The following is a 14,061-nucleotide window of genomic DNA, read 5'->3' as shown; positions in this document are numbered from 1 at the left end:
AGCAGCACAACTGGATGCCTGCATCTGCCCCAGCTGCAACTAAACATGTCTGTCACTCATTGGTCTCTACAGCCACAGCAGGAGCTGCAACCCACCAACAGTTTGACCTCGCCCATAAATGCGCACTCTTCCATTGTCTCCTGAGACAGGTGGATGCCAACAATGGTCTGCATCTGGAAAATAATAGTTGGCTCACAGCTGTCTCCTACATATTAGGGCCAACCTGCAGGGCTTCAGCATTCATGGTGACTGTTCTTGGCCCTCAGTGATGCTCAGGAAAGCAGATGGTCATGGGAAGGGCCACTCTAAAGCATCTACTTTGCATGCAAAAGATGATAAGTTCAATCTGAGTAGGGTTGGAAAAGGCTGCTACAGTGTAGTAAAAACCTGGAGAGTGGCGGCCAGTCAGTGTAGTAAATACTTCCTCTGTCCCTGTTCTTCTGCAAAGGGCTTTGGAGCTACGAAAGCAGAATTCAAACATTTGTCTCAACGTAGAATTCCATAATGCAGGTATGGTTCGTCTTACCTTGTGAATGAAATATGAATGGCCAGGGGACTATATACTCCCTTCTTCAATTCAGCTATATGTTTCTGCTAATGCCAGGGGGGTGTTTCATGAAACTTGCATTGCCGCTTTGCTAAAAGGAAACAGAAACAACAAATAACCGAGACGCACAGATAAATATCAGCCAGATGAATAGATATCTTTCCACTAGTAGATCAGCTTGCAAAGATTTAACCTTTCCGAGGCATGCCATTTTTTAAAAAAAACATATGAACTGTCCCATATTTTTAGTTTCAGAAAATAGCATTTTATCTACTGGGTTAGACATCACGTTCCTTTCATGGGAATAAGTGGCATAATGTTTTATGACATTCTGCTTTTTCTAAAGTCAAGCAAAGAATTACAGTAACTGATTCTCCCCCATTCCCCTCACTACCTCTCTCTGTATGTGTGTGTTGACAAGCACAGCACATATATAACAAGTATATTCTTGCTCTTTATTGCCCAAGTGTTTGTTGATGTGTCTCCAAGGGAAGAGTGGGACTGATATGGCTTCATTTAAAGCCTCGAGCACCATATCCCAAGCATGGAATGTCGAAAGATCTAAAGAAGATCAAGTGTATTTATTTCCAGCATTTTTTTTTATCATTATGAGAGAATGTTGTTTAAAAAGTAATTTAGGTGTTCAGTGCAAATAAGAATATTGGCAGGACAAGATGCCACAAAGTTATTGTGCATTGCAAATAAATAAACTCTGCATCAATACTTGTTTACATATGAAGATTTTGCAAGACAACACTGAAGAAGGTTTGATTTGAAAGCAAAGATATCCACAGTCCTCATATTTTAGTGCTGTAACAGAAAAGGATTTTAAAATGGCTTATTCAATGGATTGGTGAATATATATGTGTGTGTATATATATGTATATGTATATGTATATGTATATGTATATGTATATGTATATGTGTGTATTGCCATGGAGCAAAGGCAAAAGATATAATGCAACTCAGAAAGAAAAAAGGGGAAGCACAAGAAAAATATATCACAGGGGGGAATTGTACCGAGTGGTGGAAATGTATTATCTTTACCAATGTTCGCTGCTTTGAAATACTTGAAACGTTGATGAAAGTATGCACATTGCAGACAGAGAGGTGTTTTTCTTCGTCTCTCATATGACTAGAACCACGGGGTCATCCAATGAAGCTGAACTGTGGAAGATTGACAGCAGTCACGAAATTAAAAGACGCCTCCTTCTTGGGAGAAAAGCAATGAGAAACTTAGACAGCATCTTAAAAAGCAGAGACATCACCTTGCCAACAAAGGTCCATATAGTTAAAGCTATGGTTTTCCCAGTAGTGATGTATGGAAGTGAGAGCTGGACCATAAAGAAGGCTGATCGCTGAAGAATTGATGCTTTTAAATTATGGTGCTGGAGGAGACTCTTGAGAGTCCCATGGACTGCAAGAAGATCAAACCTATCCATTCTGAAGGAAATCAGCCCCGAGTGCTCTCTAGAAGGACAGATCGTGAAGCTGAGGCTCCAATACTTTGGCCACCTCATGAGAAGAGAAGACTCCCTGGAAAAGACCCTGATATTGGGAAAGATGAAGGGCACAAGGAGAAGGGGACGACAGAGGACGAGATGGTTGGACAGTGTTCTCGTAGCTACCAGCATGAGTTTGACCAAACTGCGGGAGGCAGTGGAAGACAGGAGTAATTGGCGTGCTCTGGTCCATGGGGTCATGAAGAGTCGGACACGACTAAACGACTAAACAACAACAACAACAACAGGAGGATAGAAAAAAGTATGTACTTCTTCTCTAAGTGCATGAATCTACTGACATAATTACTGTGCCCCTCATCTGTGCTGGCCTGGAGCTGGCCTGGAGGGGGGAAAATAGAATCATAGTATGGTTGAGTGAGCCCAAGGGTAATCTAGTCCAACCTCCCGCAGTGAAGGAATCACAGCTAAAAAATATCTGATAGAGAGCCACCCAGCCCCTGCTTAAAAACCTTCAATGAAGTCCACTACCTTTTGAGGTAGTCTGTTCCACTGTCAAGCAGCTCTTACCACAAAAAGTTATTCCTAACATTTAGCTGGAATCTCCTTTCTTGTAATTTGAACCCATTGGTTTGGGTCCTACTCTCTGGAACAGTAAACTTGCCTCAACTTCCATGCAGCAGCCCTTCAGACATTTGAAGAAAGTGATCATATCTCCTCTCAGTCTTCTCTTCTCCTGGTTAAACACACCCAATTCAGCTTTGGTTTTATTATATTTCATTATATTTACTTTAAAATAGCTTCTAGCCAATATGCACTCAAAAGTAATCATTTGCTCGGAGCTTACGTTCCAAAATTTCTTGCAACACACAGAGTTCGAAGGATCCTCAATAACACCCAAACATTACTTTTTCCTTCTTTCCAACAGCAGGTGCTTACTGACCTAGATTAAGTTGCCTGAGATGTCAAAGTCCTTGAAAAAAAAATTAGCTAACGTTGACCTAAATGGCTTGAGGCGCAACATCTGACCAAAGGAACTATGTCACACAGTATAAATACAAAGAAAAACATCTACAATTTCTGAAAACTCAGCAAGAATGGGTTTATTTTGTTTTTTCCAGAATGGAAACTCTTCAGTGCCTTTGTGTGGAAAGCAACTGACTCCATGCCATATTTTCACAATTCATGTGTGGAATTTTTCTGTGTTGCAAATTAGAGATTCCACACAAGCCATGTTAGGGAGCCCAAAGGCCAGTTTTAAAACGAAAAAGCTTCAGCAGCATACAAATCTACCGGATCTGCACTTTCTGAAACAATATGAACCTGGACCCTGCGATCATCATCTGAAGCCCTTCTTTGTGCTCCTCCTCCACAAAAGGTCCTGAGGGTGGCAACATGAGAACAGGCCTTTTCTGCAGTGGTTTCCTGTTTATAGAATGCTCTCTCCAGGGAGGACTGCATGGCCCCTTCAATGCATATTTTTAGGTGCCAGGTGGAAACCAGGCCTTTGGCTAATTAACATTCTATGGCCTTTTTAACGTGTTATTAGTTTGTTTTTGTTAGGGGGGTTATTAGTTTGTTTTTGTTTTATTTTGTGTTCTCATTTGTTGTTGCTGTGAAGCTCCCTGTGATCTTTGGATGAAGGACAGTATACAAAATAATAATAATAATAATAATAATAATAATAATAATAATAGAAACATAAAACAGCCATTCTTCAAATTGTCACTTCTCTGAATTTTGCAACACAAACCTCCTTTCAAGTAACATGTACAAAAATGCGTATGCTAAGTGGAATGTGCATTAAATGCACATACAGTGGTACCTTGGTTCACAACCATAATCCATTCCGGAGGTCCGTTTGTAAACCAAAACAGGTTGTAACCCAAGACGCACTTTCGCCAATGGGGCCTCCCAAAAAAATTTGTTCGTAATCCAAAATAAAATAAAAAAGGGTTTGATGCGTTTGTAATCCAAGACGTATGCAAACCAAAGTACCATTGTATTAAGGAAAATAACATATAAGAATCATATTAAGGACATATAAGAACAACAGGAAGGTAGAGTGCTCTGGAGCTCAGGTTCTGCTTGTAGGTTTCCCACACGCATCTGGCTGGCCACTGTGAGAACAAGATACTGAACTTGATGGTCCTGATCCAACATGTTATTCTTATGTTCTTATTTTCTTAACTGTGGGAAGTTAATTTAAGATTGAAAAAAATGAGAAACTGTGAGAAACCCAAATGGACAGATTTGCCCATCACTGCTTCCAGGTGAGCGGGGTTAGGACTGCAGCCCAAGTCATATCAGAAAGTTCCTCCTTTCTATCTCACCTCCAGCAGGAAGACAAAAAACAAAACAAAAACAGGAGTGAGGCACAGGAATAGGAAAGAATTGGAAAAAGGAAAAACTTGTTCCCAAAAGTGCAAACCATGAGGATTGGCTAAAACATTTCAGAACATGGCTATATCTCTTAAAGGTCCAGTTCTTTAGAGTCCAGTTCTTTAGAGGAGTTGAAGCAATTTACTCCAACACTAGCTCCCTATCTGGCACCAAAGCACAAATAGTCCCTGCCTCTTCCTGCACCATGGTCACAGCCCGGCTGCTACTTGCAATTTTTTTTGAAGAGACAGAGATGTATTCACATAATGTGCAGTTTCCCCCTTAGAAACAGAATTCAGTGTGTTTTTGGAGCTTCCTTCTTTTAGATTACCTATGTCTTCAGCCTTATTTGCAATTACAGTGGCACCTCGAGTTACAAATGGCTCAGCTTACAAACGCTTCAGGTTACAAACTCCGCTAAACTGGAAGAGTTACCTTGAGTTGAGAGCTTTGCCCCAGGATGAGAACGGAAATCGTGTGCCGGCCCCATTAGCAAAACACACCTCTAGTTAAGAACAGTTTCAGGTTAAGAACGGACCTCCGGAACGAATTAAGTTCATAACTAGAGGTACCACTGTACTTGTGCCACATTAGCTTTCATGCATCTGTAATATTAAAGGTAAAGGGACCCCTGACCATTAGGTCCAGTCGTGGCCGACTCTGGGGTTGCGACGCTCATCTCGCTTTATTGGCCGAGGGAGCCGGCGTACAGCTTCTGGGTCATGTGGTCAGCATGACTAAGCCGCTTCTGGCGAACCAGAGCAGCGCACGGAAACGCCGTTTACCTTCCTGCTATTTATCTCCTTGCACTTCGATGTGCTTTTGAACTGCTAGGAGCAGGGACCAAGCAATGGGAGCTCACCCCGTTGCGGGGATTCGAACCGCTGACCTTCTGATCTGCAAGTCCTAGGCTCTGTGGTTTAACCCACAGCGCCACCCGTGTCCCATCTGCAATATTGCTTTTAATCAAAAAAAGGGGAAACAAACAGATTGACTAAGAAACATGTAACCCTCCACTCTGTATTGTTATTTGTGCCTTCCCAGATTGGCATTGCAATCCTTAGGCCTCCGAAAAGAGTCTTGTTGGCCAGATCTCACACTGACGCCCACTGTGAAAATGGGGTCATTCGAACCTCATTTCTCCTACTGCTCTGCTTCATTCCCCAAACTTTGTTGAGATGCCAACAACAGATGTTTCTGCTTTCAAGACTACAGGAGCTGCATGGAGCAATTTCTCCCTCCATCCACTCTGAGAGCAAAATGTCATTCCATCAAGGGTGGAGTAATATATTTCTCTTATCGCCAAGGCGAAAGCTCACTGACCTGCTCAGTAGGGGAAACTGAACTGGGGTGCGAAGAGAGCAGATGGCTCTCAAGATTAGGCTTCAGCCACTGCGCTGGCTCCTCTTTCCGAAGGACCTTTGGTAATTAAATGTGAAAGCTCATTGGCTTTGTTCCCAAATTCCTTAGGAAGTTAGAAATGCAGGACCAAACCTTGTAGTCAGTGCTCAAGATAAGGTTCAGCTCAAAGCGTGCTTAAAAAATATATCAATAAATCTTGTGACATTAAAAGGAAGCATTCTGTACCCACATGTAAATAGGTGTGATAAGACATTCATCATCAACAGGTACATATAATTTTATGGAGGAAATGGTGGTCACAAAGATGTATAAGTTTTCAAATTATACTCAAAGTTTACAATTATACTTTATAGTGGCCATAGTTCAGTAAAAGCAATAATCTGGTTGGGAGCCTCTAAACTCTTTTTGTTTTTGTTTTGCACAATTGGTAACTGGTTGGGAAAGTGAAAACCAGGGTGATAGAGCAACTTTTGTGTTTTGCTTTTCTCAGGTCTGCAATCTTGTCCGGTGCCCCAAAATGTCCCTTTGGGACACTGTGCCTGGAAAAGCTGCTTTTTCCAAGTCAGTGATCTCGTGTGGGTCATGTAACTTGAAATATACTCAAGAGTCAAGAGTGGATTTCATGCTCTTTATTCAGCTCATAGTGGTGAGGAGGAATGGAAGTCCCCTCAAAGTATCTGCTTTATATGCATTATTTACACAATGGGCTGCACGTGATTGGCTAATTCCGGAATTCTCCTTTAGGCCAGTCAGGTTGTGGATTCACTTCCATCTGGAGCTGGATTGGGTGGCTCCTGCAGACCAATCATACTGCTGCATTGTTCTAGGACCAATCAGACTGCTGCATTCTGAATCCTATTGTTCTAGGACCAATCAGACTCCTGCATTTTGGATCCTATTGTTCTAGGACCAATCAGACTACTGCATTTTGGATCCTATTCAACTCAGTACATAACATAACTCATGCAGGATTTTGGACCCAGAAGATGGTGTCCTTGCTTTGGTCCATGTTGAGTTGGAGAGTGTGTGCACCAGTTGGTAATTGGATGCTTTTCCTTTTCTTCTGCAGGACTCTAGTTCTATTCATGCCCTCCAGCTGCCGAATTCAAACTTTTTGAGCTTCAATTTCAGATTTTAACTTAAAGGAAAAAAACCACACACCTGAAATGCCCAGAACCATAGTACCACTGGTCCACACAATAAATTTCTCAGAATGAATGTATATACGGGAAAGTTTTCCGACAAGAAGACAAAAGATTCCAGATTACTTGCGGCCCCTACCAGAAGTTAAAGGAATGTGGGGAACATGTGACAGCATGCACCTGATCTTCATGAGAAATTATGAGAACTGCTTTTGCGGGGCTCAATCTTGCACGGCACCCCCCAAAACACAAGTTTTTGGGTGTGTTTTTTCGAGGTGAGAGCACAGAGCTAGAGTGTATGAGATCGTAGCACTCAAAATGGCTGCCACGAGTTTGCAGATGTCCCATTTTTTTCCAGGGCACTTGGCAGGTATGGTTTGAGTCTTCCTGAGACATTAAAATGGGTGCGTGTGTGTGTATTCTAGTGCCAATCGAAGGAGTACTGCTGTTGTCACCCTTGCTGGGCAAGTTCATCAGGGAGCAAAGACATGGGAAGGGTCCAGTGTCTAGCGCCCCCTCGAACCTGGAGCTGGCCCTGGCATGTAATTTTAACTGCAGGGGCCCTTCTCAGATCTTTTTATAAACACACAGAGGTTGAATGTGCCTCTCCATGCCACAGTGTGGTGTAGTGGTTAAGAGCGGTAGTCTTGTAATCTGGTGAACTGGGTTCATGTCTCCGCTCCTCCACATGCAGCTGCTGGGTGACCTTGGGCTAGTCACACTTCTCTGAAGTCTCTCAGTCCCACTCACCTCACAAAGTGTTTGTTGTGGGGAAGGAAGGGAAAGGAGAATGTTAGCTGCTTTCAGACTCCTTCGGGTAGTGATAAAGCGGGATATCAAATCCAAACTCTTCTTCTTCTTCTTCTTCTTCTTCTTCTTCTTCTTCTTCTTCTTCTTCAGTCGTGTGTTCAGATAATGTCTGGAATAGGCTGGGGTAATCTGAATGGGCTCCCTGTGTCAAAGCAATCGCCAAGCTGTCCATCTTGGGCCATTAGTTGGCATCGAGTACAATTCTCTATGGGAGGCGGGTGGCGCTGTGGGTTAAACAACAGAGCCTAGGACTTGCCGATCAGAAGGTCGGGGGTTCGAATCCCCATGATGGGGTGAGCTCCCATTGCTCGGTCCCTGCTCCTGCCAACCTAGCAGTTCGAAAGTACGTCAAAGTGCAAGTAGATAAATAGGTATTGCTCCGGCGGGAAGGTAAACGGCGTTTCCGTGCGCTGCTCTGGTTCACCAGAAGCGGCTTAGTCATGCTGGCCACATGACCTGGAAGCTGTACACCGGCTCCCTCGGCCAATAAAGCGAGATGAGCGCCGCAACCCCAGAGTCGGTCACGACTGGCCCTAATGGTCAGGGGTCCCTTTACCTTTACAATTCTCAAACTGGGGAGGGGAGAGAAAATACTCCTAAGCGATGTGCAAGGCATGGGAAAGGGATAAATTTGTCACTGCATGCTGCTGCAGTTCAACTTCAAAGCACCTGAACTTTCTTAAAGGTTTTATCCTTGAGCTGAATGGAATCTGTTTCACAGGCAACTTTGAGAGATGTAGCCTCTAGCAGATCGTTCACATTTCAGGCAGCTTTAGCAACAATCTGTATTGAGTTTCACCTGATTTATTCCCTCTGCAATATTTCATGTCAGCTGCTATCACTTGGGTGTGGGTGGGTGTGAGAGAAAGAGAATATCTTATTCCAGACAGCCCTCTCCTGCAAAAAAATAAAAAATAATAAATCAAAACGTATGGGGCTGTATTCATCATTAATGAATGTAGACTCATGGATATAAAGGGCTTAAATTAGTAATGTTCGTTGATTTCAATGGGTCTCCTCTAATTAGGGCTGCTGGATGCAGCCTACAGTTTAAATAAGGTTAAACTCAATGATTTATGGCCAATACTAGTCTCACAGAGTAGACCCTTTGCAGTTAATGGATATGATTAACTTACTTCCATTAACTTCAGTGGGTCTGATCTGAGTAGGGCTTAACTGGACCCCATACATTTAAATCTCCCAGCTGAATCATGGGGATTGTAGTTTATTAAAGACACTGGGAATTCTTTGGGGGAAACAATGCCCTTTCAGTGTGCTTTGTGTGTAAATCACAATGACAACCAGTTTAAAAACTAAAAGCACAGATATGAAGCACGGATATGAACACCTCCAACTCTTTTCTTTTTAAAAATGTTGTCGTTTCCCCCCAAATTTTCTTTTCTAAAGGAAGAAAGATTGTCTGAAGAACAAGCAGATGCTTCAGCATTCAAGTGGGCTCTTGACAGGACATGCTTGATCGCAACATTCAAATTTATTTGGCTAAAGGTTTTGGCTTCTGCCTCCAACCAGTAATGCCAAAGGGACTTTTCTAAGTCCCAAATGATGCGATGTGGGAGGTGTGTGTGGAAGGCATCCCAATTTCCATCCCAATTCCTCTTTCTTTCTTGTGCAGTAATGCATGAAAAAAGCACGCCGGTGCTGCGATTCTAATGCTTGAACAATGTATCTTTGATATGACTTAATGCTTGTGGTTCAAGCTGGATTAAAACTCTCCACGTTCTACACATTGGTATTTGCTTGTGGTAAAGAAGATGAGTGTTAATTCAACGGGAGCCTTTTGCTTCTCATTACTTGCTGATAATATTCCCCCCCACCCAAAAGCCGCTCTTCATGGCCCTTAGTCTTCAAAATATCCTTTAAACCAAACAGAGGGTCTTTCCACCCTCCCCTTTCCCCTTGAGGCAGATCTAAGTGATAATGTGAATACTTGTGTGCAGAAATTGGCATCTCAACTCACACAAAAAAGCAACAGGATGACTGCGGGGCAAAACAGAGGGGTGTGTGTGTGTGTGTGTGTGTGTGTATGTGTAATGTTAAAGCCACTTTGCAAACAGTTTGAAGTTTCAGCCCCCTTTTTACAGCCTGTGATGAGAGTGATTGATTTGTGTGAAAGGAAAATTAACTCTCCAAACTCCAAAGATGACAATTTCCCATTAATCCCAGCTTTGGAAAGGGGGCAAGGTGGTGTTTCTCTAACACCTGATGACAGAAAAATGGCCATTCAAAGCTCCCTTCGGGCACCTGATGCTTGGGAAAGCTGTGATGTTTCCATTGTGATCTCCTAAAGACAGAATTAACCAGGGGTTGCTGTTGTTGTTGTTTGATAAAAAAATTAACAATAATGATGCTCCGGTCCTTATATGTTGAGAAAAGTGCATAAAAAAGAGGTGCTGGTGTGTACTGTAAAAGAGAGAAAGCCCTTTGTTCAACTGTTAAGGACATCTGGAGATGCTTAAAGGTGTGTCTTTGATTTCTAAGGTGATTAAACAATATACAGTTATAAATACAAGTAAAATAATAAAACTATTCTACTCAGAACCAGAAAAATATACAGATTCAACAAAAGAGGTGGATTCCCTAAAACAACAGACCTTAACTGTCAAAAACAGAAAAGAGTGTATCTTCAGGTACAGCAAAAACCATCCTGTGAAGATGCTAGGCTCACTTCTGTGGAGAGGGAGTACAATAATTATATGTGCTTTATATAGTAATTTTCAAAGCAAGACTTTCATGTCCAACTAGACAGTTTCTGTGGTTAGCATGTAGGTCTAATCCACACTTCCAGGACACAACACACTCACATATATATGTATATATAGACATACAGAGACCCCCCAAAATTCCTTTTATGGGGCTATGGCTTAAAAACATGGAAAAGCTGTTTTTAAAAGTGAATATTCTAGTTTGGTTTTCATCTCTTAATCACAACTGAAAGTGCCCACAATATGTCTCTTTATTTATATATTTGATTGGCAATTTAGAAAACTGCCATAAATTATTTGAAGAGCGTGTTTATTTAGTGTTACAGTCTCGGGTCATTTCTCTTCAAAGGAGACTTCAAACACATGCTTGACAATTCATGTCAACACTTGGAATTGGACACTGCTTCTCATTTACTCATAGGTAAACTAAATGGATCTGGCAGAGGCGTCGTGTGTTAAGTGTATGTCTACATTTCTGCTCCATGCAATTGCTTTTTGACTGCCATCTTATTTGCACTTGCGGTCTGAAGAATCAATAAAAAAGTTCACCAGGAAAGCTTTAGGGAGCACAGAAAACCATTTTCACTTCATTAAACACTTTAATCTCTTCCATAATTCAGTGCGGAGGATTTGTATGGAATATATTGTTTCACAATTTTAATCCCTGTCCCCACAAATCCAGCCAACTTCACCAGATGTTTGGAAATCCAGATGGCCATACTCTTTCTGCTACATAGGTTTGACTGCTCTCAAGCAAGGTGTGCCTTGTTTCAGAAGATTACAACTGCACAGAATGCAATGGACCCTCCTGGATCAATGCTGCTGGAGAATAAGAGGATTCCTCATAAACACAGGAAAGCTCATGGTTTACCTAGCTATTATGAGACATACCTGTATTCCGTTACTCTTTGCCCCCTCATATTGCGCAGGTCAAAGATAGGGAACCTTTGGCCATGAAAATAATGGTGGACTACGGCTCCCATCATCATTGGCTTCAATGTTTAGAGGACCACAGGTTTCTCACCCATGATTTCATAAACATAAGATATGCCATTACATTACAGTGGTACCTCTTGTTGCGAACGGGATCCATTCCAGAGGCCCGTTCGCAACATGAAAAGAGTGCAACCTGCAGCGGCGTGTCTGCGCATGTGTGGGTTGCGATTCACTGCTTCCTCGCATGTGCGTGATGTCATTTTGCGTGTCTGTGCATGCACATGCAGTGAAACCCAGAAGTAACCCTTTCTGGTACTTCCTGGTCGCTGTGGGATGTAACCTGAAAGAACGTAACATGAAGCGGACATAACATGAGGTATGACTGTATTGCACAAGGCTTTGCCCTGCACTCATGCCCTACAGCCAGCGATGTACACAGATGGCTGGGGGAGGCGCCATCTTTATTCTTGTAGCATAATACTGTAATTATGGCATAAGCTTTTGTGGAAGAGAGTCCACATAATCAGATACATCTTATGATGATTGCGTCTGGTCAAGGGGGGGCTCTGGACCACAAAGGTTTGCCATAAGAAATGTGTTAATCTTTAACGTGCTACGGGACTCTCTTGCTTTTCCAAAGCATATCTGCGTCAGAAGCCGATGACATCCTGGAAACACATGGCTTCACAAATGGGTCTGTGTTTGTAGGGGATAACCAACCTCTCCCTCCTCATCCCGCAAAATGATCCAATTAGCCGAGGAGGAAAGAAATACCTCAAGAGTCCAAACTATACATGGGTTGCCTAGGAAAACACAAGCGGAACTGGAGCAACTGGAAGTAATTGAGGAAATCCTTCATGCAGCTGATTGCCATGACAGGAGAGCAAAAGCAGATTTTTGGATGCTCCTGGAGGCTTTTCTGAGTGTGTGTGAGGGAGAGAATGTTTATCAAACTTTATTTGCACATATTCTCTGGGTAAGGAATGAAATGAATTGTTCTAGCTTGGGTCTGAATGACAGCAATCTTATTGAAAAGAAGAAAAACCGAACACTGTCAGCTTAATTTACCTCTCACGTTAACAGAAAATCCAGTATTGCAATTACCGGTATCTGTCAACAGTGCTACAGCCAAGCAAACACGGATAGATTGGGAGGAGGCTCACCATCTGCACTACGCATTTAACTTTAAATAGTCATGGCAGAGAGGGGCAGCTGCCCCCCCAAATAAATAAAAACCATTAAAAATACATAGCTAATTGGGGTTCTGCCCCCACAACAAAGGCCTGCCGTCCCCAACAAAACTCCTGGCTACACTCATTATGGCTTCCCCCAAAGAATCCTGGGGGCTGTAGTTTGTTAAGGGTGCTGAGAGTTCTCAGGAGACCCCTAATCCCCTCCCAGAACTACAATTCCCATAATTCCTTGGGAAAGAGGGATTGACTGTTAAACCACTCTTCACAATTGTAGTCCTGGGAGGGGACCAGTAGCTCATGGGGCTTGCAGCAATCTCAAAGGCTGCTGACATTTCAAATCTCAGCCTCTGCCCAGGTCTGTGAATCCAGTCACGAAATCCAGCCACCCATTCATCTCAGCCCTACGCTCAAATTCCTCCTTGTGCAGTTCTTCAAAACAATGCATATGTAAACGCACACTGGTAATCTGTCAGGAAAATTGCCTTCACCAACGCAAATTGCACATGTACTGACTCTGGAATTAATGGTATCCTCACAGTTAAACAGAAAGCAGGTACAGCAGATAGCAGTAGAGAGCTAACCCACAGAACAGGGGGTATCTGGGCACCCATACTCAGTTATAATATCTTCAAGTTGTCTGTACTGAATGCATCAATGGAAATACTTCTGAACAACCTTTATTAAACAATGTGCCCCCACCCCACTTTCAAAAAAGCCACCCGCCCACCCTGTAATTAACCATGGCAGGGGTTTGGATACTCAAGCTAATACTTACTAAAATAACTCTTCCAGTCTTTGGGTGCTTAGTCAACATGAGTTCAAAATTATCTGAAGATCTCTGGCTGGTGATTTCAAAAGGTTGTGCGTGAGTTCCTGACTCCTCCATCTGCTACAGGCACACACAGAAAGCAGCTATTTACAGATTTCAGGGACTTTCCGCTCCAGGCCAAAATCTGGAAGGATGTGAATTTCACATCAGTATCTGGAAATCTGGAAACACCAGTGGAAGCTTGCAGAATTGTGATTGTTATGGAGAAGGAGTAGATAGGGCGAACGCCCCACAAAGTAGAAGGACTTGACGGTCACCCAGTGAAGACAACCAGAAATAAGGTCCAGTCACATCTCTACTTTTTTCACTGCACACATAGAATTAAAGGGTACAATAAATGGCAACCATCACTCCTAGTCTGGATGGCTTTTAAAATAGGATTAGACAAATCCATTGAGGATAGGTCTTTCCATGGTATTAGCCAGGTGAAATAATTGTAGCAAATGTGGGATACAAGGGACAGGACAAGAGGTAGGGGTTGACTGTTATCCTTCCTATGAACCTTAAGAAAAGATGCTTGAGGATTTCACTTGCTCTGCATCTGGTAGTGGACTGAACGGATTCACATCACCCAAACTAATGTGCAGTTATTCTTCCGATTCTGCAATTTTCTCAGTTTTGCAACTCAGCTTTAAAATGTGTATTTTATGCTAAAATAGGTATGAGATGCATGTTTT

The sequence above is a fragment of the Podarcis filfolensis genome (genome assembly GCF_964270895.1).
Source record: "Podarcis filfolensis genome assembly, chromosome: 6".
Lineage (NCBI taxonomy): Eukaryota > Metazoa > Chordata > Lepidosauria > Squamata > Lacertidae > Podarcis > Podarcis filfolensis.
This window is presented reverse-complemented; position numbering follows the sequence as displayed.